This window comes from Oreochromis aureus, linkage group 3 (genome assembly GCF_013358895.1).
Source record: "Oreochromis aureus strain Israel breed Guangdong linkage group 3, ZZ_aureus, whole genome shotgun sequence".
In the NCBI taxonomy this organism is placed as follows: Eukaryota; Metazoa; Chordata; class Actinopteri; order Cichliformes; family Cichlidae; genus Oreochromis; species Oreochromis aureus.
The window spans coordinates 128448735-128475138 of record NC_052944.1 but is presented as its reverse complement, the minus strand read 5'-3'; the positions used below and the strand labels follow the sequence as shown (position 1 = coordinate 128475138).

At 43.5% G+C, this 26404-nt stretch overlaps 1 pseudogene; it reads left to right on the top strand.

The window, feature by feature from the left end:
• The first annotated feature begins 1481 nt into the window (after positions 1-1481).
• LOC120438073 lies at positions 1482-26404 on the top strand (annotated as a pseudogene).

The following is a 26404-nucleotide window of genomic DNA, read 5'->3' as shown; positions in this document are numbered from 1 at the left end:
TATCCCCCCGAAGGAGGGACAAAGGACCCCCTGGTGATCCTCTAATCACATGCGCCAAGGTGTGAAAGCGGGTGTGGGTCCCAATCAGCCAAGGTTTCGGGTGAGCTCATTGTGAAACCTGGCCCCACCCTATCATGTGATTTCCTGAGGTCAGATGGCCCAGGATCTGAGTGGGCGTTAAGGCGTCTGGGAAGGATCTCAAAACTGGATTATAGATGGCAGACAGTTGGTGTCGTAAACCACCGCCTCTGTTCAAAGATGGTCGCTCACAGTGGACATAGATGGCTTCTTTCACTCCTCTTTCAAACCATCTGTCCTCTCTGTCCAAAATGTGAACATTGGCATCCTCGAAAGAGTGACCTTTATCCTTAAGATGCAGGTGGACTGCTGAGTCTTGTCCTGTGGAGGTGGCTCTTCTATGTTGTGCCATGCACTTGTAAAGTGGCTGTTTGGTCTCTCCAATGTAGAGGTCTGGGCATTCCTCGCTGCACTGTACAGCATACACCACGTTGTTCAGTCTGTGTTTTGGAGTGTTCAGAGAAACTCAGGAGAGTTTTCTCCAAGCACGACATCCCAGTGTACTTCAGGCCCAGCAACACACTCAGACACAAACTGGTTCACCCGAAAGACAAAACTCCAAAACACAGACGCCCACTCACATCCTGGGCCATCTGACCTCAGGAATTCACATGACAAGGTGGGGCCAGGTTTCACAATGAGCTCACCCGAAACCCTGGCTGATTAGGTCCCACACCCGCTTTCACACTTATGATATGTATTCCAGGATGGTATTGTAGTTTTGGGATATTAGACTTAATTCTTAAATTTACAGATTTTTCAATGGACTCTGGTGGCAGCAGATTTTACTTTTTGCAGTGACTGAAGGATCTCCCCCCCCCCCCGTTGTACCGTAGAGCCGACAGACTGCTGCAGGACCCTGAATGCATCATAAGTCTACAGGTAAACTCTCAGGTCAGAAACATGAATCTGATCCTGGATCAGTGAGTTTAAACACACAGTGAGGATGAAACACTGCTTTAATGTTAGTTTCATGTATTTTAGTATCTCACACTCGTCCATCATAAATGTCTGACTGTCAGGAGAGAACTCTGAGGATGTTTGGATGAATGTGGAGCTGAAACAAAGTGTTGGCAGGTGTTTGTGTTTCAAACAGGAAAATGCGAAGAAATAAATCAGCTCTGAACAAACACCAGCCTGTCATTATTATTATGGTCTGTGCAGAATAACATGTGCTGTTCATTCACTCAAACTAATCTATCCTGTGTTTTTCTACGTTCAATACAAAATCTTATGTGCTGCGTTCACTGACTCCATCCTCTCTGACTGTTACTGCCACAGTTTACTGCTGTGGAAAAGGGGGGGGGGGGGGGACGTAACAAAAGCAGAGTGAAACGGAGTGCTGTGATTGGTCAGAATGTTTGTGGCTGTGGACCCTCTGTCCCACAAGCCCCTCCCTGGTTTTTCCTTCCCGAAGTTTTTCCTCTCCTGAACTTTGACGCTGATCGTCTCCGTGTGAAGCTCCGTGTTAAGGTAACGTTAGCAGTGTGTAATGTTTTCCTGGCTAACATCAGCTGTGAGCAGCTTAGTTCAGCACAAATCTGCCGCTCCATAGTTCTGATAGTTATTCTGATTCACGGTAACGGACTCACAGCTGGACCAAAGACGCTGACCCCGCCCTGAGTTCTGAGTGAGGCCGCTGTACGTGACGTGAAAACAGATTCTGTCAAACAAAGGTAACATGCTGTGAATATTTGCTCTGTCGTTTCTTTCTCTGCTCGCTCTGCTGTCGCTTTGTTTTTAAAAGAAAACGTTTTCAGTTAGTCTCTGTGTTTCAGACTCTGAGTGTTTGTGTAGGAATGAATCTGGACTCTCCTGAAGGAAACCAAATTAAAAATGTAAAGTTAAACTAAAGCTGTTTGTCATCGTGTGTCTGGGATGAAGTCAGAAAGTTCCTCCGCAGCGTCATTACGTCACTGAGTTATTCGGGAGAAGAGCCAGAAACTCCTTCATGCAGCTTCGCACACTGACGTCAGCGCTGCACAGCTGCAGATCCTCATCATTTATACTCAGTTCAGCTTCACCAATCAAAAACCTTCCTGTGCACAAATATCTAAAACATCTGGCTCCATCACATGTGCAGTTTTGAGACAAATGTCACGCTGTCAGCTTCATGCAGCTTTCCACAAACTGGGCTACGTTTTGTCTTACAGATAAACAGATGATCAACATTTTCATTTTTTCCTTAAGGTTTTTTTTTTTTCTGTGGCTTAACATCAAAGGAGCTGTAACAACGATGAAGAAGTCAATGAGCTCTGTTTGCTTATATCAGCATCATCCTGTGACTCCAAGCTTTACTTTTCACTCTTTAATGTTTTATATACATTTTCTGAGCAGCATTAACATGAGTTAGCTTAACAGAGCAGCTAGCAGTTAGAGTATGAACTCTGTAAGCAGTCAGCTTGGTCCTGGACATTGTTACTGACATAAAGCTGCTCTCTGCAACCATGTTTGACCTTTGTAGGACTACAGTAATGGAGGATTTGGAGGCTGAACTGGGCTCTGTGACACTTTTTGTAGTGAACTGATGAAAGCTGTGTCTCAGATGGATGTTAGTCCAACACATCAGACACGACCTCTGCAGCTCTCAGCTGATGTGCACATGAATGATTTGTGTTTCCTCTGCAGGTGAAGGTAGAAAGTGTGTGTGAGCTGATGTGAATTCAGCAGCATGGGTCAGTGTGCAAGCAAGGAGGAGGGAGTCCCTCCCTCTAAAAGCACTCTGTGTGGGGAACATGAGAGCCAGACCAAAGCTCAGAGGTGAGATGACCATCTCTAACTGTCCATGACTCTTCTCCATGTCACAGCTCAGCACTCACATCACTGCTCCATCATTATTCACAGGAACCCACCTGGACCTCCACCCAGCTCTGTGTCCTGTAAGAGTGACGCGTCTAAAGAAGAACCCGTTAACTTTAAAGTCCAGCCTGTGTCTGCTGCAGAGAGGTGAGCTGTTAGTAACATGAACTCTTTGATGTCAGTTTATCTAATTTAAATGAACTGTTTGATGTTTCCTGGCCTCTAAACTGCATCTCAAAGGAAGTCACTGAGTGAGGAATTCCTTTATTCTATAAAACATGTCCAACATTTAAACTCCTGCTGCTCACAATGGGACCATCAATAGTCCTGCGCAGTGTAAATGACCTCTGGGTGGCGCTCTGTTCTTACACTGTAAAACTTTAGTTTGGAGTTTCCTTCTGCTCATTCTCAGCCTGCAAACCAGCTTCTGTGGCTGCAAATAAAAAACACATTTTTCTTCTCTGACAGGATCAAAGGGAGACCTGCTGGACCTGAACCTGAACACAGCTGTGTGTCCTTAAAGAGTGACCGGTCTGCAGATCGCTACATTGATTTTAAATCCCAGCCTGTGTCTGCTGCAGAGAGGTGAGCTGTTAGTAACATGAACTCTTTGAGTTGGTTGGTTGCTAATAGACATAGATTAGTTTATGTTAGCTAATTAGTGACAGAAGCAATGACTTAGTGGAGAATAAGAACACTGAAGCTAAAAATCTGTCTCACTGTTGTGCTGCTCTTTGCTGCAGCAACGAGTTTATTTAAAAACTTTCACTCTGGAGAAAGATAAAAAAGGACAGGAGCTTACATTTAAAGGTAAAGACTGCTTAGTAGTGTTGGATAAACTGACAATATAAATCTCACATATGTTTTTAAATCAGATATCATGTGAAATTTGTTGATTTTGTGACTTTGTTTGTGAGCTGAGAGGAAATGAAAATGAATTTGTAACCAAAATCAGTTTAGTCCAGTTTTCCTGTAAAAAGCTGAACTCTAATCTAAGAGGACTGTTACTGACAGGAAACAGCTGCATCATCTGCAGTCTGTGTGATCACAGCTGCTTCAATCATGTTTGTGTCTGCAGAGGTCAGAGGTCACAGTCTGCAGGGTCCAGCTGTCCATCTATGAGGAGTGACCGGTCCAAAGGTCACAATCCATTCTTCAGTGCTGAACCTGGACCAACGAGGTCAGAGAGCTGTGATGACTCCTTTACATGTTTGTGTTTCCTGGATAAATCTGACCTGAAACATCCTCAGATTGTTACAAAGATTCATTAAAAAGAAAACAATGAAAGAGAAAAGATCCAAATGTTAGACTTGGTCATTTGCTGTTTGAGGACAGTGATGCTCATATCTGTGGGGAAAGTGTGACCTGAGTGGGTTCATGTTTGTCTTTAAAGAGCTGCTCTGATTCTCTTTGTGTCTGATCTGTTAAACAGTCTGAGAGGTCACACAGAGACCCAGCAGCTAAAGCCTGGATCATACTGGCTGCTGTTACTCCATCAGGACAACACTGAACCACAGTGGTGTTCATGGAAATCAATCAGTGCAACTTTACACTGTATTACCAAAAGTACTGACTCGTCTGCCTTCACACACATGTAAACTTGAGTGACATCATATTCTGAATCCACAGCATTTAATATGATGTCAGCCAAGTGCTGATGACAACTTTATTTTTGGCACAATGCAGTCATACAAGTATTGTTGCCCTGGCAACCACCAAACCTATAGTAGTCAATCAGATTGTCAGATGGAGAAGCGTGATTGGTCCAGAGAACACATCTCCACTGCTCTAGAGTCCAGTGGCCGTGTGCTTTACTCCACTGCACCATCGTGCTTGGGCTTGGATGCAGCTGGTCGCCATGGAAACCCATTTAATGAAGCTCTGCTCTTGAGCTCATCTGAAGGCCAAATGAAGTCGTGATCGGCTCTGCAGAAACTCTGCACTTCATCATCCACTGACCCCACTCTGTGATTTCCACTTCATGGCTGAGCTGCTGTTGTTCCCAGTCACTTCCACTCTGTTATAATCCCACTAACAGCTGACTGTGGAATATTTAGTAGTGAGGTCATTTCACAGCTGGACTTGATGCACTGGTAGCATCCTGTCACAGCACCACGCTGGACTTCACTGAGCTCCTGAGAGCCATTCTTTCACAGATATTTGTAGAAGCAGTCTGCATGCCCAGGTGCTGATTTGGTACATATACGGTCATGGGAGAGACTGGAACACCTGAGTTCAGTGTTTTGGATGGTGAGTGAATTCTGTTGGCAGTATCCTCCTGCAAACCGAGGCCAGAAGAATCTTCCCACTAAACTTTTCTTGTGCCCACCAAACATGAGATATCAATGGAAAGCCCCGGATGTCCTCTATCTAACACATCAGGACTTAGTAGGGTAGCTCGAATAACTCCAAAGATATAGACTGAAAACAAATGTCCTTCACAGAGGACATAAATAGGTTGGTTCTCACGAGGATACTATGTATATGAAGTAAGCTTCAACAAACTCAAATATGAACCCTGTGTCTGTTGCCATCTTTTATATACAGACTGTAGATCATCTACCGTGGAAATACGTATTTACACTTGCTTAGAGACATTTAATGTTAACCAACACACACACACAAAACCTAAAAGGAGGAAGTGTTTTTAACACTCGGCCTTATTGGTCCGGCTGTGAGTCCATTACCGTGATCTATGGAGCGGCATGAAGAATATAAGCAGCGCCCTCTGATGGAAGGCTTTTATTCTGAAGTGTGTATTCATAGCAAACTGCAGGCAGATCACTGAGTGTTTAATAAGACAGGCAGACAGGAAAAGCAGCTCATTATTGTTGATGAAATCAATGAAGCATCGCTTTGTTTCCAGACTGAACGCTGCCTTCAAACATTAAAGTATCTCCACTTTACTCTGTGACCATCACAACTTCTTAACCATCTTTTAAATTTGAATAGTTTTAGCAACAGTCAGTGAATGATGTTAGTGATAAAGAAATGTGTTCACAGAGAGAGGAAGAGGAGTGGTGTCTGTGAGGAGGAGCAGCTGTCCTGCTGTGCTTTGTGTCAGGATGTCCTGAAGGATCCAGTCTCTACCAGCTGTGGACACTGGTTCTGCAGACAGTGCATCTCCTCATACTGGGACCAGTCTGCTTCATGGGGAGACTCCTGCTGTCCCCAGTGTGGAGAAAGATCCAGAAGCAGAGCTGGACTGCAGACAGCCAGTCAGAGCAGCTGTGTACAAAGTAAGACTGAACATCTGTCTGCTGATGGACTCGTTTCTGAAAACTGGACTTCTTGTTGTTGTTCAGACATTGAAGAGTTTTCTTTCTGTGTTTCTTTCTTTCAGCAGATGTTGGTCTGCAGGAGGTTTTAGATGAACATAAGATCAGTCTGAGGAGGAGATGTGAACGTGTGACTGAAGGAAGTGATGAAACAGGAAGTAGAACCCTCCTCAACAGGATCTACACTGAACTCTACATCACAGAGGGACAGAGTGAAGAGGTTCATACCCAACATGAGGTGAGGCAGCTGGAGACAGCTTCCAAGATGGACGCCCTCCATGAGTCTCCAATCAGGTGCCAGGACATCTTTAAAGCCTTCCCTGACCAACAGAGACCCATCAGAGTGGTTCTGACCAACGGCGTGGCTGGTGTTGGAAAAACCTTCTCAGTGCAGAAGTTCACTCTGGACTGGGCAGAGGCTTGGAGAACCAACATGTCAGTGTGGTGGTTCTGCTTTCATTCAGGGAGCTGAACCTGATCAGAGATGAGCAGTACAGTCTTCTGGAGCTGCTCCATGTTTTCCATCCAACATTACAGAAGGTCACAGCAGAGCAGCTGGCTGTCTGTCAGCTTTTGTTCATCTTTGACGGCCTGGATGAAAGCAGACTTTCATTGGATTTCACCAACAGGAAGCTGCTGTCTGATGTCACACAGAAGTCATCAGTCAGCCAGCTGCTGACAAACCTCATCCAGGGGAATCTGCTTCCCTCGGCTCTCGTCTGGATAACTTCCCGACCTGCAGCAGCCAATCAGATCCCTCCTACATGTGTTGACAGGCTAACAGAAGCACGAGGCTTCACTGACGCCCAGAAGGAGGAGTACTTCAGGAGGAGGTTCAGTGATGAAGAGCTGTCCAGCAGAATCATCTCCCACATGAAGACATCCAGGAGCCTCCACATCATGTGTAGTATCCCAGTCTTCTGCTGGATCACTGCTACAGTTCTGGAGCACATGTTGACTACAGAGCAGAGAGGAGAGCTGCCCAAGACCCTGACTGACATGTACTCACACTTCCTGCTGGTTCAGACAAAGAGGAAGAAGAACAAGTACCATGAGGGACATGAGACGAGTCCACAGGAGCTGATGGAGGCTGACAGGGAAGTTCTTCTGAAGCTGGGGAGGCTGGCGTTTGAACATCTGGAGAAAGGAAACATCATGTTCTACCAAGAAGACCTGGAGCAGTGTGGTCTGGATGTGACAGAGGCCTCGGTGTACTCAGGAGTTTGTACAGAGATCTTCAAAAGAGAGTGTGTGATCTTCCAGAAACCAGTCTACTGCTTTGTTCATCTGAGCATTCAGGAGTTTCTGGCTGCTGTCTACATGTTCCACTGTTTCACCAACACAACAACAAAGGTGGTGGTGGACCTTCTGAGGATAGATTGGAATGAGTCACCTCTGAATGTTTTCCTGAGCAGAGTCATGGAGAAATCCCTCCAGAGTAAAAATGGCCACCTGGACCTGTTTGCTCGCTTCCTTCATGGCCTCTGTCTGGAGTCCAACCAGAGACTCTTAGTAGGTCTGCTGGGTCAGACAGAGATCAGTCCAGGAACCATCCAGAGAGTCATCAACAACCTGAAGGAGATGAACAGTGATGAAATCTCTCCTGACAGAAGCATCAACATCTTCCACTGTCTGATGGAGATGAACGACCTCTCAGTACATCAGGAGATCCAAGAGTTCCTGAAGTCAGAGAACAGATCAGAGAAGAAACTCTCTGAGATCCAGTGCTCAGCTCTGGCCTTCATGCTGCAGATGTCAGAGGAGGTTCTGGATGAGTTGGACCTGCAGAAGTACAACACATCAGAGCAGGGACGACAGAGACTGATTCCAGCTGTGAGGAACTGCAGAAAGGCTCGGTGAGTCCAGATGTGATCATTAACATCATTAATTAGTGTAGATCAGTAGTTTAGTTCTTCACATATACACAGTACTAAACGACTCTCATTAGTTTGAGTTCCTCAGATAAAATGATATTTTGTGTTGATCAGTAAATGTGTGTGTGCACTTAGCATGATCCTGCATTGGTAGTCGTACACTGTGTGTTGTAGACTCACATCTACGTGTAGTACCTGTGTTGTGTCATTAAGGGGCAGTATTTTAAATCTGCTGCTGCTGTTGTTGGTCATTCAGACGCTCCTGTTAGAGAGAGACAGAAATAACAATAATAATAATGGATTGCATTTATATAGCGCTTTTCTAGGCACCCAAAGCGCTTTACAATTCCACTATTCATTCACACACACATTCACACACTGGTGGAGGCAGCTACAGTTGTAGCCACAGCTGCCCTGGGGCAGACTGACAGAAGCGAGGCTGCCATATCGCACCATCGACCCTTCTGGCCAACACCAGTAGGCGGTAGGTGAAGTGTCTTGCCCAAGGACAAAACGACCAGGACAGAGAGCCCGGGGATCGAACCGGCGGTTTTCCGGTTACAGATGAGCTTCCCAATCCCCTGAGCCCCTGAGAATCTAGGAAGAGCTTCTTTGTAGTGAAGTGAACTCTAACGGTGTGTTCACACTGAACGCAATAGACGCGACCAGAGCGTCAGGTTTACATGTAAAGTCAATGGAGAAGCGCGATGAGGCACGATTGCAGGTCCTGCGAAAATTCCGAAGCCGATTTGCGTCGCGAAAACACGTCAAAGCAGCGCGTCTGGCGCGTTTGACTCACGAATAAAACCACGCTCGTCAGTTTTTGTGTTGCATTTTGTGCATACGCGCGTATCTCGCCTACCGCTTGAGTTGGAAAAATCTGAACTCCAGCGTCATTTCGCGCCGCGACAACCAACCAGGAGCCTGGTGACATGGCTCTGACCTAAGGGGCAGATCCAGCCAAAGCCCTTCATTCTTCATTCAATATGGAGGATAGGCTAATCAACGCTGTAGCAAGCCACCCGGAGCTGTACGACACCAGCTGCTTTCTGTACCGAGACAGGAATATTAAGGACCGAGCTTGGAGGAAGATATGTGAAGAGATCGGGCAACCTGGTAAGTTCATTCATTTCTCTTATGAAATTTTTCACTGACCCGAGGAAGCCGCACAAAAGCTAGCAAGCCACCGCTATTTTCCCACTGATGTACAAATACCGTTCTGCTTTTATGCATGTTGTCATATAGGAATATATTTTATTGTTTATTAATAAACAGCACACAGTGGTCCCGCTCATCCGTCACTGCTTCCCTTTTTTGCTGATTTTTTATTGCACCGTGCAGCATTGCATTCTGCAGCCTGATTGACAAATCTCCTCCGTGTCGTGTCTCCTGTGCTTGTCAAATTTATCATGTTTGGTTTTGATAACCATCACGTCCAATAGAAAAAACAGCACAAAGGGGGTGCCAGAGGGGGTGTTCGCCGAGGGCGCCAAACAGGCTAGGACCGCCACTGCTCAGCCTTGTTCCTGCTCTGGAGAGCATGCCGCCTCAGATGAGAGTATTAGTAAAATTTATAAATTAGTTTTTGAAAACAGCACAGCTGTGTTAAATTTGGAAACATTGGACCCTAGCAATCAGTAGTTTTCTGATGAGGCAGCAGGCTCTCCAGGGCAGAAACAATGTTCTTAATTTTCTCCTTTTTCTCCCTGAGGCTTTTCCAAGCTGGGTCCTTTTTATTCCTGTCTCTCTGTAAATACTTATATTTTATATATTTATGTTTAATGTTTTTTTGTTTGAGAATTTTAATATTACTTCAAATAAATTTTTATAATGACTAATGTCTCAGTTCTACTACACAGCAAATGTTGGCACACGACTTGACACATGTAGAATTTATTTCATATTATACTAATGACAAAATATACTAATACAGTGGGATGCAAAGGTTTGGGCAACCTTGATAATAGCCATTATTTTCCTGTATAAATTGTTGGTTGTTACAATAAAAAATGTCAGTTAAATATATCATACAGGAGACACACACAGTGATATTTGAGAAGTGAAAAGAAGTTTACTGGATTTACAAAAAGTGTGCAATAATTGTTTAAACAAAATCAAGCAGGTGCATAAATTTGGGCACCACAAAAAAAGAAATGGAATAAATATTTAGTGTATATCAATGTGTGTGTCTCCTATGTGATATATGGGGCGCCTTTGTCTGGACGTGCTTCCCATCCAGAGCTCCACAGCAGAGAGGGAAGTTCCAGCGCTCCTGGAATCCCTCTGTGATGGACCGCCAGTCTCCAGGTGAAGGCACAGCCATGAAGTCGCCCACTAGACAGTCCCAGATGGCCGTCGCTACCTGGGGGTGATCTGGCACACCGTGGACACACCGACTCTGAAACTGAACGCGATGGTCCTGAAGGAGTCCCCGGTGGCAAGGGACCTGGACAAAATTGTTCAAAATTAGTATTATGTGTACTGCAGTTACAAAATACATTATTCAAATTCCAAAGTACTTTTGTGATGTCAGATTTAAATTACAAAACTTAAATCTTACATAAAACATTTTGTAATTATAATGATAATTACATAATATATATTAGATATAATATAAAACAGTCAGTTGTGTTTTGTTTTAACTTTACCATATCATAATTTGATTGGTTGCAACTTTTACCACTACAGTGAGCCAATCACTCATAATTCCTAGACATGTCAATCAGGTAGGAATGAAGTAAGACATTAATAGAAATAAAGAGTTGTATGTTGACATGTAACCCTTTCCTTGCTTAAATCATTGTTAATATTTTTGAAAAATTAACCTGTGATAAGACAGCTTATCAAGATAGAATATGCTAGATAGAACCATATAACTAAAGATGAACCAAACTGTTCACAATTTTATCTAGCTCTCAGTTTTAAGAAAGGCTGGTGACCCCTGTTATAGAGTCTGACAGCTGCGAGGTTTATATACAAATATTCAACTATACCAGAATTAAACCAGGTCTAAATAAAAAAAAAAAAAAAGGAGTGAGTATCACTACAAAGATTAACCCACAGTGGTCCTCGTACCACAGTTTGATATCAGCAAACACCGAGAGCATACATTGATAGACACCACAGCCATGCTATCATTACTAACACTGATAACAGCATAAATCGAATTAAATCGGGACTTGATGAGAACTGTCGAGTATCACTAGAAATATTATAAACAGTCGTCTCCGTACCACAGTTTGCTATCAGTAAACACCGACGGCATTCACTGATAGCATAGCACATCTATGTTAGCAGTGTATAAACGATAGTTTAGCATATATTAGCACAGGTATCAATAAAGGACTACCGTATTAAACACTTTTACTAACCACAGGCAGATGGACAGGCGCTCTGCAGGTGGGATTGAGCGCCTGTAGTTGGTGTCTAGGCGGGTGATGCTGGGACCAACAGCAGCTCCTCAAACTGGGCGAGGGAAAGACGGTGGTACCGCTGAAAGCGGCCGTGGTCCAGCCGTAGCTCCTGGAGCAAATGGTGAAACTCACCAAACTGCTCACGCTTCTGGAGGACCTGATGGACCCAGGTACGGCGAGGACGTCCTTAACGCCGCTGCTCTGCTCTCCACAGTAAATAGAGAAGGCTGACACTCTCTTCAAATGCTAGCTCGACAGCTGCCATCTTGCAAAGATACCATCTGGCACAACTTCCTCCCACATTTCCGGTTCACGCGCGTCAAAATATGCAATTTTGATTAATTCGCGTTGGGCACACTTTGAGGTGCGAATTTGCATGCATCAAGTTAGGGGCGTCTGGCGCGTTTTTGGTCGCGTCTATCGCGTTCGGTGTGAACACACGGTAATGGTAAAAACAGGGACAAAAATCCAGAGCAGTCACTGTTGGGTCTGCGTTTCAGCAGGCCCGCTAGTTCAGACTTTTTCCCGTGAAGGAAGCAAGACAGAACAGCTCAACTGGTTTTTCACACACTAGTAGGGCTGCCACGATTAGTCAACTAGTCACGATTACGTCGACGATCAAAATCGTCGACGACTGATTTAATAGTCGACGCGTCGTTTGAAGCTTTGTAAGATCACAAAAGACGCAGGAATAAGTAGTAGTATTTAAGAGTGCAATAACGGACTGAAACAGAAGATGGCAGCACTGCATGTACAAGGATGCCAGCTGCCGTTAAACCCCGAAGAAGAAGAAGTAGCTCTGTCCTTGAATTCATAGCACAGCCCAGCTCAGTTTCCAACAATGGCGGCAGCTAGTTAGTTTTAATATTACTCTTATTATTCTTTCTGGGTCACAAAATAAACGTTTAACATATTTTCAGGTGAGAATGTAGCTGTGTAAACCTCAAATATCTGCTCAGTTTATCAAGACACCACATATTTTCAAAAGTGCTCCAACGTTTTCGGAGACGTCTGTTACCCACTAGCTCGATAGCTACCCGGGGGCAAGGCTCACTAGAACCCGTGAGAACACCGGACTCCCGGCAAATCGTTTTCAAACCCACCGCCGTCTTTCGCTACTCAGGTTAAACATATATAAGTCACTTAGATAACTTAAAAATGTTATTGTTTGGCTTTTTTTAGTATTTTATTTGTTCCTGAGTAAATCGGTTTGCCTGACATTAAAGTTATAGTTTTTACACAGCTGAATAAACGTCAAGCAGACAACTGATTATCAGAAATGTGAGATGCTCGAGAATATACTCCGGTGTCCTGTTATATTTTAGATAGCAAGGAGTTTATTAAACTTCACCGAAACAATCTGCAAATTTCGTTAAAATTTAATAAACTATCATCTTGTCTTTATTTTTAGTTAGCACATACCTTAAACACTTAAAGCCGTAAGCTAATGATAGTTATATAAGAGCAGATGCTGGTGCAATAAGCTGTACGTCCAATGGATGCATGATCTGATTAGTCGACTAATTGCAAAAATAATTGGTGACTAGTCGACTATCAAAATAATCGTTTGTGGCAGCCCTACACACTAGCAAGGGGAGCCGGACGGCAGCACTTCTGCCCTCCAAAGAACCAACTTCCCCTTTTATTCTGTGACACACAGTTTACACAAACACTCATTGTAAAACTCCCACTATGGTCATAAACCCTAAGGCATTGAGTGTGTATGTGTATGTATGTGTGTGTGTGTGTGTGTGTGTGTGTGTGAATGTATGTATATGTATGTGTATATGCACGTGAGTGAGTGTGTGTGTGTGTGTATGTGGGTGTTTCTGTGTTACTTCCTGCTGATCACAAAGGGTCATCTTCCCTCACCCTGTATATGGCTTAACCCCTCTTTAACAGTCTCACCATACACAAACACAGGTGAGGTCATAAATGGCAAGAAGTAAACATCCTCACTAAATAAGGACAGAGAAACAGAACCTTCACATAGGACAGTGGTTCCCAAACTTTTTTTGCTAGGCCCCCCTTTGTTTTACAAGAAAAGTTTCACGCCCCCCCGCGCGCGCGCACACGCACACGCACACACACACAAACACATCCTCCAAACACACACAGCCATATTTTGCTCCATTGCGGTTTATTTCACACCTCAAACATTTAGTAAACAATTAAGCAAATACAAGTAATCTGCAATAAATTACTGGTAGTAACAAAATGAACTACTAACTCTTTTACGCTGCGTCCGCACCTACACGGGTATTTTTGAAAACGCAGCTGTTTCGTCCACATGTAAACGGCGTTTCGATTCTCCGAAAACTGAGATTTTTTTAAAACTCCTTTTTTGCGTTTACGTGTGGACGAGGAATACAGAGTTCGTCACGCAACATCAAAGGTATGTGACTTTTTTCACGTCACGCTGTGCACCATGTTATTGTTTACATGAGATGAATTGCAGAATGGCAGATAGAGACACAATACTGTTAATCTGACTATCTTCAGGTTTTACACATATACACACACAGTTACTGTCCCTCCATTTAGAAAGGCAGAGGCGTCATGGTGTGATTATTTTACGTGTAGTTGTTTTTTTCCTGTGTAATAATATTCAACATTGCTATCAATACATTTTTCAAAAGATGCCTCTCTGTGCAAAATGGGTTTAAAAACATAAACAACTGCGGGATACTGTTTGTCCGTGATTTAGACAGGGGGAACAAACTGTGGCAGGATCAGCCTGATGTTATTTGTATCCCACTGTAACTTTACTGTATAAAGAGCTAACATCTCCAAAATGTCAGGAGTAGTTAGTTATTACAGCAAGTGTTTGTGAACTAAAAATCAAGAATTTGGGATACTGTTTGTCCGTGATTTGAACAGCCCAGGGCGTACTCCCGACGAAGGGAAAACCAATTCTGCAGGGGAGACCTACCTCGGTACTTGTACAGGTGAAACCAAAGGGAAGATATGCTTCACCAGATTTTCTAGTCTTTGGCTTAGAATGAAGTTGGTTTGGAAACATATTCAGCTATGCTTCACCTCCTGCTTTGCGTTTGTGTGGGCGCCCCATGCTAGCAGTGTCCAAGCGTTTTGTTTTGATTTTTCCCCATTTTCATCCCGCGCCCCCCCTGCCATGGCTCGGGCGGGCCCCACACTTTGGGAAGGTCTGACATAGGATGTGCCTGTAGTTAAACACTATAGCTAATTACCCATTCAACAGGCTGGGGAGGAGGATAGAAACAGAAGACACGCCATTTCCTCTCCAGCTTACGAGTCATCTGCTTTAGGCTACGTGTTTGAGAATTGTACCACGGAGTCAGATACTTCAGATTTGAGGCCTTAGTTTTCACAGGAGCTACAGTATCCAGAGTCATAAGTAGTGAGGAGGTAAAATTATTAACAAGATAATCGACCTCTGTTGGAGTAGCGTTCAGATAGCTGCTCTGCTCTATGTTGGTACAGGGCATTGAAGATGATAACAGTGGGTGGATTATATTGTTAAACTTAGTTACAGCACTTTCAGAAAGACATCTACTGTGATAAAGTCTACTCTCCACCAGGGGCGGATCTAGAAGGGTGGCATGGGGTGGCAAGTGCCACCCTAAATTGATCCCTTGCCACCCCAAGTGCCACCCCAGTTTTGCATATGACAGTATTGTTTATTAAAATAAGATAGCATTAACACTTTGAGCGTAGTTACAGTCAACACTGAGTATAAATGCTAAAACTGAATATATTGCATAGTGTTCCCCCCCTCCACCATTAACAAATGGTTCAGCCCATAGCAGGACGGGCTTTTTTCTTGTTTTCAGTAACAAGCGATGTTTATGATTGTGCCAGAGCACATTTTGAACAACACCATGGGAATTTCGCTTTTTACACAGGTGGTTGGATGTTACACTCTGGAAATGGAAGGAAGGTGAGTGTTATTAACCCTCTGGGGTCCACGGACACGCTGCACCTCCAAATCACATGACTGATTTAAGCTGACATAGCAACAAGCTGCAGCCACGCTGAGTCTCTATTTCAGCCCACATTGAAAGTTCGGACTTCAAAGTTTTTAAATTTTAATTACAGGCCAGTAAATCCAGTTATGATAATGGTCAAAGGAGTTTGCAAAGAAAAGCGTCTGGACTTCTTTAAGTTGCTTGAAGACGTTTCACCTCTCATCCGAGAAGCTTCTTCAGTTCTAAGGTCAAATGGCCGAGAGTCCCAGATTTAAACCCAGTGGGAGTATCCCCCCAAGGAGGGACAAAGGACCCCCTGGTGATCCTCTAATCACGTGCGCCAAGGTGTGAAAGCGGGTGTGGGACCTAATCAGCCAGGGTTCCGGGTGAGCTCATTGTGAAACCTGGCCCCACCTTGTCATGTGAATTCCTGAGGTCAGATGGCCCAGGATGTGAGTGGGCATTAAGGCGTCTGGGGAGGGAACTCAAAACTGGATTATAGATGGCAGACAGTTGGTGTCGTAAACCACCGCCTCTGTTCAAAGATGGTCGCTCACAGTGGACATAGATGGCCTCTTTCACTCCTCTTTCAAACCATCTGTCCTCTCTGTCCAATATGTGAACATTGGCATCCTCGAAAGAGTGACCTTTATCCTTAAGATGCAGATGGACTGCTGAGTCTTGTCCCGTGGAGGTGGCTCTTCTATGTTGTGCCATACGCTTGTGAAGTGGCTGTTTGGTCTCTCCAATGTAGAGGTCCGGGCATTCCTCGCTGCACTGTACCGCATACACCACGTTGTTCAGTCTGTGTTTTGGAGTTTTGTCTTTCGGGTGAACCAGTTTATGTCTGAGTGTGTTGCTGGGTCTGAAGTACACTGGGATGTCGTGCTTGGAGAAAACTCTCCTGAGTTTCTCTGATACACCGCTACATAGGGGATGACAACGTTGTTGCGTCTGTCTTTCTTATCCTCCCTCGCTGGTGTCTGATCTTCTTTTCTGTGCCTCTTTGCTGACTTTATGAACGCCCAGTTAGGATAACCGCATGTTTTCAGTGCTTCCTTTACATGTGTGTGTTCCTTCTTTTCCCTTCAGGCTTAGAGGAACATGTTCTGCCCGGTGGTGTAGGGTCCTAATTACTCCAAGTTTGTGTTCCAGAGGGTGATGGGAGTCAAAGAGGAGGTACTGGTCCGTGTGTGTGGGCTTCCGTAAACTTCAATGTTGAGGTTGCCATTCTCTTCAATGTGCACAGCGCAGTCCAGGAAAGGCAAACAGTTATCCTTTGTGTCTTCCTGGTGAACTTGATGTTTTTATCCACGGCGTTAATGTGCGCAGTGAAGGATTCCACTTCTTGTGTCTTGATTTTGACCCAGGTGTCGTCTACATATCTGTACCAGTGGCTGGGTACTCTCCCTTTAAAAGAGCCAAGGAGATGCCATACCCTGCATTTATGGACTTCCTAAGATCCACAAGGAAGGGGTCCCACTCCAACCCATAGTCAGTAGCATAAACTCAGCCACTTATAACATTGCGAAACACCTTGCTACCATCCTTGCACCTCTCGTGGGGAACACCCCACACCACATCAAGAACTCCACCGACTTCACCGACAAGGTCCAGAAACTTACCCTGGATCCAGATGAAACCATGGTGTCCTTTGATGCAGTCTCTCTCTTCACTTGCATACCCACCACAGAAGCAGTGGAGACTGTCAGAAAACGACTACAAGAAGACAGCTCCTTGGAAGACAGGACCAACTTCACACCCGATCAGATTTGCACACTGTTAGATCTCTGCCTTACCACAACATACTTCAAATACAACGAAGGCTTCTACAGACAAAAACATGGCTGTGCCATGGGCTCCCCTGTGTCACCTATTGTAGCCAACCTTTACATGGCGGAAGTGGAAAGAAAGGCTCTTGGCTCTTTTAAAGGGAGAGTACCCAGCCACTGGTACAGATATGTAGACGACACCTGGGTCAAAATCAAGACACAAGAAGTGGAATCCTTCACTGCGCACATTAACGCCGTGGATAAAAACATCAAGTTCACCAGGGAAGACACAAAGGATAACTGTTTGCCTTTCCTGGACTGCGCTGTGCACATTGAAGAGAATGGCAACCTCAACATTGAAATTTACCGGAAGCCCACACACACGGACCACTACCTCCTCTTTGACTCCCATCACCCTCTGGAACACAAACTTGGAGTAATTAGGACCCTACACCACCGGGCAGAACATGTTCCCTCTAAGCCTGAAGGGAAAAGAAGGAACACACACATGTAAAGGAAGCACTGAAAACATGCGGTTATCCTAACTGGGCGTTCATAAAGTCAGCAAAGAGGCACAGAAAAGAAGATCAGACACCAGCGAGGAGGATAAGAAAGACAGACGCAAACAACGTTGTCATCCCCTATGTAGCGGTGTATCAGAGAAACTCAGGAGAGTTTTCTCCAAGCACGACATCCCAGTGTACTTCAGACCCAGCAACACACTCAGACATAAACTGGTTCACCCGAAAGACAAAACTCCAAAACACAGACTGAACAACGTGGTGTATGCGGTACAGTGCAGCGAGGAATGCCCGGACCTCTACATTGGAGAGACCAAACAGCCACTTCACAAGCGTATGGCACAACATAGAAGAGCCACCTCCACGGGACAAGACTCAGCAGTCCATCTGCATCTTAAGGATAAAGGTCACTCTTTCGAGGATGCCAATGTTCACATATTGGACAGAGAGGACAGATGGTTTGAAAGAGGAGTAAAGAGGCCATCTATGTCCACTGTGAGCGACCATCTTTGAACAGAGGCGGTGGTTTACGACACCAACTGTCTGCCATCTATAATCCAGTTTTGAGTTCCCTCCCAGACGCCTTTAACGCCCACTCACATCCTGGGCCATCTGACCTCAGGAAATTCACATGACAAGGTGGGGCCAGGTTTCACAATGAGCTCACCCGAACCCTGGCTGATTAGGTCCCACACCCGCTTTCACACCTTGGCGCATGTGATTAGAGGATCACCAGGGGTCCTTTGTCCCTCCTTGGGGGATACTCCCACTGGGTTTAAATCTGGGACTCTCGGCCATTTGACCTTAGAACTGAAGAAGCTTCTCGGATGAGAGGTGAAACGTCTTCAAGCAACTCAAAGAAGTCCAGACGCTTTTCTTTGCAAACTCCTTTGACTACGATGACCTGGATGACTGAGAACCTTCACAGACAGTTATGATAATATATATAAGCCACGCTTTTTACTAAATACTGTCGTCACGTTTTTGTGTGTGTGTGTTTGTGTTTTAAGCGTTTTAAGGACAGCGCGAAAACAGTAAAGAAAGGAAAAAAAGCCACCTTTTTCCTATCGGTGGAAAAATGTACCATGTCGACCAATTTAAAAAAAAAAAGTCAACACGTGGGATTTGGTTGTTTAGGAAGAGGGGAGAGTTTTGGGAGTGACGGTAACGGCAGCGAGACAGAGCGAGCGAGTGAGAGAGAGAGAGAGTTTTTAGACGTGGGAGATTTGTGACGTTTAGTGTGGAGTGTATAGTTAGTGTGTTGTGTTGTCTTGTGTAGTTGTTCTGTTGTGTAGTTGTTGTTTTGTGTGTCAGTGAGGGCACTAATGAATGTCACTGAGGCACATTTGCAACGTAAACACTGTCACTAAGTAGAAAGCCAGCGGAGTGATACACCTGCTGTTGTCAGGCCTGCAGGTTTATCCCTGTGCTGTTCTCCTCTGTCTTTTGGTGGACAAACTGTTTTTTTACTGGGACACATCATTTGTGGGGCATCTTATTGCAACACTTGATTGTTCTCTCATTTTTTTAAATAGTTGTATATGTTTACAAAATGTACATTTTATATTTGCATTTCAAGTTATAAAAATTTACTCAACATGTCTGTGGTTTTTTTTACAGTAAAAAAAATACTATTAGGATTTTAAGTTCTTTGTGTGATTTCAGATCAGTAATACTAATGCAGTATGTCAGTGAAAAAAACAACTAAATTCAGTTGAGCTGAAAAGAATGATACCAAACAAGCCAAGGGGAAAAAAATAAAATGAAACAATTTGAGGGTGAAATACAAACGTAAACTCAAAAGGAGTCAAAAATGGTCGGTTGTATTTCAGACCTCAGTGGGTTAATCCAACAAATCATGAAAAATTAGGTTTAAATTTTTGTTCATGACAGTGCAGATTTCTGACATTTTGTGTAATTTAAGCTGTAACAATGTGATTGTTTTCTAACAAAAAACAGTGTGAAACTTAAGTTAGACTTGTGTTTGTAAATGAACCGCCCCATGTTGTGTAGCTTTCTGGATTTTATACTTATTGGGCTACATATTTATTTATTATACTGGCTATACAGTACATAACATCAAAACTCACATGTTTTATGTAACTAAAGTGTGTAATTATGTGGGCTACAGACAATAATTAAGTTATAGACTATAACGTGTATACTTACTGCATTTGAATCATTTTAACCATATGTAACCACCTGCATATGTGTTTGAAAAAAAAAAGGCTTTGATTTTGCCACCCCATTTGATTTCTTTGCCACCCTCATGCCACCCTAAGAAAATTTCTCTAGATCCGCCTCTGCTCTCCACTGCTGTGTAATCAATTATTGTAAATGTAAATGTTATCAGGAAATGATCAGACAGCAGAGGGTTTTCAGGAAACACTGTTAAATGTTCAGCTTCTATGCCATATGTTAAAACAAGATCTAGAGTGTGATTAAAGTGGTGGGTGGGTTCTTTTACATTTTGAGAGAAGCCAATTGAGTCTAATTTTGTAACCACAAAGTGTTTGTGTCCGTACGCTGCAACCTTCCACACCATCCTTTATTATACAGACTCAGCAGCAGCTCCATGGATCCCAAATCCAAGAGTGGAGTGTGTCACATCCATGCAGTCACAGCTGTTTCCACCATGTTTCCACTGATATTAATCCTGTTCAATGACACGTTTCATATCAGTGAATATGTTCTTTAGAACGTCCACTGACATGTTTAAGTGTCCTGCTGGAAATCACTCAAATCATCCATTAAATCCATGAAAAATCCTTTTAGTGTTTCTAACTTCACCCTCTGTCCTGTCTCTCTCTCCATCCTCCTCACTGCTTCTTTCACTGATAATCACACAAACATCGTATTCAGCTACAAAATAACACAATAATATCATCTGATGATCATTATTATAAGAGCAGGATCCATATTTGATATCAGAGTAACACACTGCTTGGTTATGTGCAGTCATCATCAGTGACTGTGGGTCAAAGAGAAGCTCTCTGATTGGTTGCTGACCTTGGTCACCTGTCCACTCTCACCTGTTTGTGTTTGCTCTCTCTTTGCTGTCTCCATCCTCTCTCTCCTTTCTCTCCCTCTCTGTCTTTGTACCGTCACTCAGGTCCAATGGAAACAGTGACATTTACAAACCAATCAAAGACAAACTGATCCATGTCAGGTTATAACAATGTTCGAAGTGAATACAGGCTGCTGCTGGACACAGACAGGTAACATCATTTTGACTTGCTGTCACCTGGATCTGGACTCATAAACACTGAAGCCCTGAACAGGAATACAAATCATTTTCTGCCAACTAGCGACACACCAGCAGATAATGGCTCAGAAAGCTAAAATGAGCCAATCATTTCTGTGTTTAGTTCCCCTGAAATCAGATCTGATATCAGCAGCTCTGAGTTCATTCATCATTATTGTCCAGTGATGAGATTTCTGCTCCGTTTGGTAACAGTCAGCAGATTTTTCCTGCGTGTGGACGTGAACAGTCGTACCTGACAGCAGCAGGTAGCAAACAGAGATCATCTTTGCAGCTGGAACTCTTCACTGAGCTGAACTCATTCAAAATGTTCTGGAGTCAAAACAGGAAACAGTCCAAATGTGTCTTCACTCTGACTCTGGATCAGATCTCAGTGACAGACTGTGGACATTATGGAAGCCTAAATGTGACACCATCTTCCTCCTTCATCTGCAGATTAAAGCCAAACAAAGATTCTCATTAAAAGTCTGCAGGTCTGAGAGAGACTCAATCGTTGTGTCATGTCAAACACAGTAAGAGGAGCTGAAGCACAGATGTAAAGAGCAGATGTTCATCAGATTATGACATCACTCTGTTTTGTCTTCATATACATTCAGTCTGTGTTATAATGCAGATTTTCTGCTTTTATAATAACACATTTTATATTTTCTCTAATCACAGACTGACTCTGTGTGGACTCTCAGAGACTCACTGCGAAGTTGTGGCCTCAGCTCTGAAGTCCAACCCCTCCCATCTGACAGAGCTGGACATGAGTGAGAACAACCTGCAGGATCCAGCAGTGAAGTTTCTGTGTGCTGGACTGGAGAGTCCAAACTGTCGACTGGAGACTCTGAGGTGAGTTCCCTGACTGCAGCTGTTGTTGTTTTTCTATATTTCAGATGTTTGATGTTTGAAACTTTCTTTAGTTCATAAATATTCGGGATGTGTCTGAAGACAAATGTGAAGAACTTCACGTGCTTTCAGAAATGTTGTCTTTCCAAATGACTGAACAACAGTTTTTCCTCTTGGCTTTTAATAGAAGTGACAGACTTGAGCAGGGTTCATTTAAAGGCTGACAGAAGTGGAGTGGTGACGGGGAGATGTTTGACAGGACAGTGTTTCAGCCTCCACAGGTTCATGTTGTGCTCCAACATGTTAGAGATCTGATGATAGCAGATAAAAACAGGCTGCAGAGACTTTGAGCTTGTGTGGAAACAGAGAGAGAAAATAAAGACATAACTGTCAAAGCTAATAAAGTTGAAGTTAGGAGCTGTAATGATGTTCATGTATCAGAAGCTGATACGGCTGCTACAGAGACGACCCACACAGCTGCTGTGGTGAGGTGTGTGTTAAAGCAGAGGAACACAGAGCAGCCTAACACAGGCCCAAACATGACAACAAAGCAGGATTCAGGCTCTGTGAAAAGATTTCAAACAGAAGCTGGAGAAGAGAAAGGACTCTGTTGGAATGACTAAAGAAAGAAGGCAGCTGAGACCAGTCCAAGTGTTTCCATGGAGCCCAGTGTAACATTCATTTATACACTAACGTACAGAAGTGAACCGGAAAATGAATCCATAGTTTCAAATGTAGAAATAGTTCTCAGTGCATTTACAGAGTTTAATAGAGTTCATGAGGAAATGAGAAATGTTCAAAACAGCAGCTGAGAAGAAATCTGCTTCACAAAGTTGGATCCAATTCCAATAGTTTGTGTTGCACTTGAACGCAGCATGAGCAGTTCACTGCCTAACCCCACAGAGACTGTCAGTCTGGGCTTTTCTTTATTTCTATTGGTTGTCAGTGAGATTTCAGAGCAATCAGAGACTGTGGGTCTGTGTATGAAGTATAATTCATGTGCAGTTGTTGAAGTTGTAGAATGAGAAATGGCAGTTTCGGGGTATTTCCTGCTTTCATTGTCCTGCTTGTGCTGATGAAAATGTTTATTGATGAGTGAATTCATTCTTCAACGCTCGATTCTGCCTGAACAACATGAAAACGTTTCTTATTTTTGTGTTACACAATTCAACGCACTAAAGCATCGACTTGTTCTTTTATCCAAACAATGAAAACAGGAAACGGAGACAGCTGGCCTTCAAAGTAAAAGCTGCTCCTTTTGAAACGTGTTGGTGGTAAAATGTAAGAACAGCTGAACCACATCAATGAATTGCACAGCTGATGGCCAATGGCTGCGCCTGCTGGAGTGTTGTGAGTGTTGGGATTCAGGTGTAGATGTAATGACTCGTTCATCACATTTAGTCCTTCCATAAAGTTCCTTTTTCTCTCACTTTAGCTCAACATTAGCAAAAACATAAGAATTGTTTTCACTTTGTAAACATCGCACACTATTTCTACCCGTGTCTGACACCTGCTGCATTGTGGGTAACAGGGATTCCAGGCCAGCCAATCAGAGTAGAGTTTGACAATAAAGCCAAAGATGGCCTCCAGTGAAGGTGGGACATGATGGCTGACATGACTCCAGACTGGAGCCTGAACCAGGATGTGGAAACATCACTGCCTATTTTATTGTTCACACTAAATCCATGATGGCTCCATGTGGCCACGGCTGGATGTTCAGCTTGCAGAGCCTTGGGCACAAATGTGTGATGGGCCCTCACCAGCTGGATTTGAATACTCGGCTTCTTTTCCTTCTTCAATAATTAGACATACAGGGCACACAGTGTGTGTACAGAACAGCTGAAATCATTATGGAGGTCTCACTGGAATATGGAATATGGAAGCATCACAGTACAGCTTCACTGAATCTTTAAAGTCTCTGATATGAAATGAGAAATGAAGCAGCCAGAGCTTTTTCGTGAGTGGAAATCCACTGTGACTGTGAGCTGCTGCTACAGCCTCCAGATTAGAAAGCAGCTCATCCTGCTCAACATTTTCTCACCAACTTTAATGGAAGTGTGATGTTTTCAGCTGGAGTGGTGGTCAAGGTGGTCTCCCTCTCCTCTTCTTCTCCTCTTCCTCTTTCATTTGTAAAGCCACTTCTGCTGCTTTCATTCATTTGGAAGTCCTGTAGCTGAGTTTAGGAGAGACTTACAGCCTCGGCAGCAGAGGGGAGAAAGGCCGGCTGTAACACCACCACTTTACTCTGTTCTACCTGTCACATCATTTTATCAGGAAACACTATATAGAGGGGCAGGGATACCTCAGTAGGTAGAGTGGTGGCCCCATGATCGGAAAGTAGGGGGGTCGAATCCACTGAACGGCTGCCCAGAGGTACCCCTGAGCAAGGTACCGTCCCTACACACTGCTCCCCGGGCGCCCAATGGCTGCCCACTGCTTCACTGAGTGAATGTGTTAAATGCAGAGAGGAATTTCCCCACGAGGATCAATAAAGTATACATTACTATTATATATACTCATGTTTTTACTATGTTTGGCTTGAAGAGATAAAATGTAAGAAGATCAAATGGTGCTCTTTATTATTGTGTTCGTTTGTGTCCTGTCTCTTGAATGGAGCCCAGCTGTGCATGGCCCCTGGCCCTGTGGTCAGAGTGTGTGTTGGATAATCCGGCCCAGGATGAGGCCAAACTGACATGGGATTAAATGTCTGTCACAAATTTGAACCTAATTTAGAACATAATCCATAAATACTGAGTAATAACTGGACTCTTATACAGCGAGACTACAATGCCTTTAAACATCAGGGTTATCCTGCTGATCATTTTGTTTGGTTCAATAACTTCCTGCTAATACACAACATTTCATCATATTTCCTCATAACCCTTTTTTGTCTGACCATTTGAATCATATTTGAATTTCCAATAAACGACAGAGTTTGGTGAAAAGTGTGTGATGTTCTTTCAGTGTTGCACTTTGTAGACGGTCCCTGAGCACTGGTCTCACAGCCAGCTGCACATAGAGACCAGTGTTGTTAGTCCAGGTCAGAAGATGACTTGTTGGAATGAAAATGAGCTTGTAGTTTGTCTGCTTTAATAATGTGACTGGAGAAAGGTGTTGAACTTCAAATATGTCCATTTCTTACCAACTTCACCTTTAAAAGTGTGGTTCCTTGAATGAAAAACATCAATTTTTCAAGTGTTTTTCATGTTTTTAAATAGGTGTATAAAAATAAAAAGGTGTATAATAAACACCTTTAATAAAATCTCGGCCGTGCTCACACTGATAATCAGCAAGTCTGAAAATTCATCAATAATTGACATATAAAATTATCTCAATGGCTGGATTTGGCCCACAAGCCATATGTTTGACACCCCTGGTTTACACTGTTGTAAACTGTGTAAACCAGCTCTATGCATGTTGTATAGAGCGCTTTGACTACTCCGGGAGAGTAGAAAAGCGCTATATAAGAATCAGTCCATTACCATTTACAGTTTAGTATTCAATGTACAAGCTCTCACCTAACTGCAGCCACAAGCTGTAACTGCGTCTTTCTAACAAGAGTATCAGACACTCAGACTGGTTTTCTTTGTGGATGATGATGTGTTCTCACACTGATCCTTCATGCTGATGCTGCCATCCACCCACTGCTCCTGGATTGTTATCTTCGTCATCATCTCCATCAGCCCTCGCAATACTCCACCTTCATCAGCTTCATGTTCAGGAGCCTGGATGGACAGTAATTCTTTCCATGGGTTATGGTGGGACATTGAGAGCTGAAGTCAAACAGAAGTGAGAAATGAAAGACTGATTCATTTCTATTTAGTCTTGTGATGTGCAGCTTTGTTCAGAGCATTAAGGCCCATCAAAGATTACTGAGGTCATAGAGTCACTGATGAAACCTGTGCTTATAGAAACGGAAACCAGATGAACCAGAATAGAAGGACATTAAAATGAAGTGTCAGCTACACAAAGGTATTCAGTTGTTGGTGTGAGTTATTTAAATGGAGGATGGAGTCAGACTTTAAGCTGCTGGACTCAGTCACTATATCCTGTTTTCCTCATAGAACCTGGATACACAGACTCACCTGTGACACAGTGACACACAGTGTGGGCTACACACACATTAGAAAGTGGATCAGTCACACTTGTACAGTCATTTGTAGTGCTGGGAAACCATGAACACTTTGAATCACCATTAATGGCTTTGTTACAGCAACATTCAATCATGAGTTCAAAAGTAGTGTATTGTGTACTTATTTTAATAGTACTGCAGTATGAGAAGTGCAACATTCAGTGTGCAGAAACAAATCAGGTGCTTTAGAACAGCAGTGTTCCCTTTAACACAGCAGCAGTTCAAATATTTCTGTCAATCTGAGCTGAAACATGAATCTAATCAAATCAAATATCAAATCAAAGTTCTTTGCCTCTGCTATGACGTTAACATTTGATCTAGTTTGGTCCAAACAAAGTTCCCCTCAGAGTCCAGAGCCACCATCATAACATTATAACAGGCACCTTTGATCAACAGCAAGTGAACATTTATAAATGTGTGTTTTCAGAACAGGAACCAGCAGAACTACAGGGAGTGCAGAATTATTAGGCAAATGAGTATTTTGTCCACATCATCCT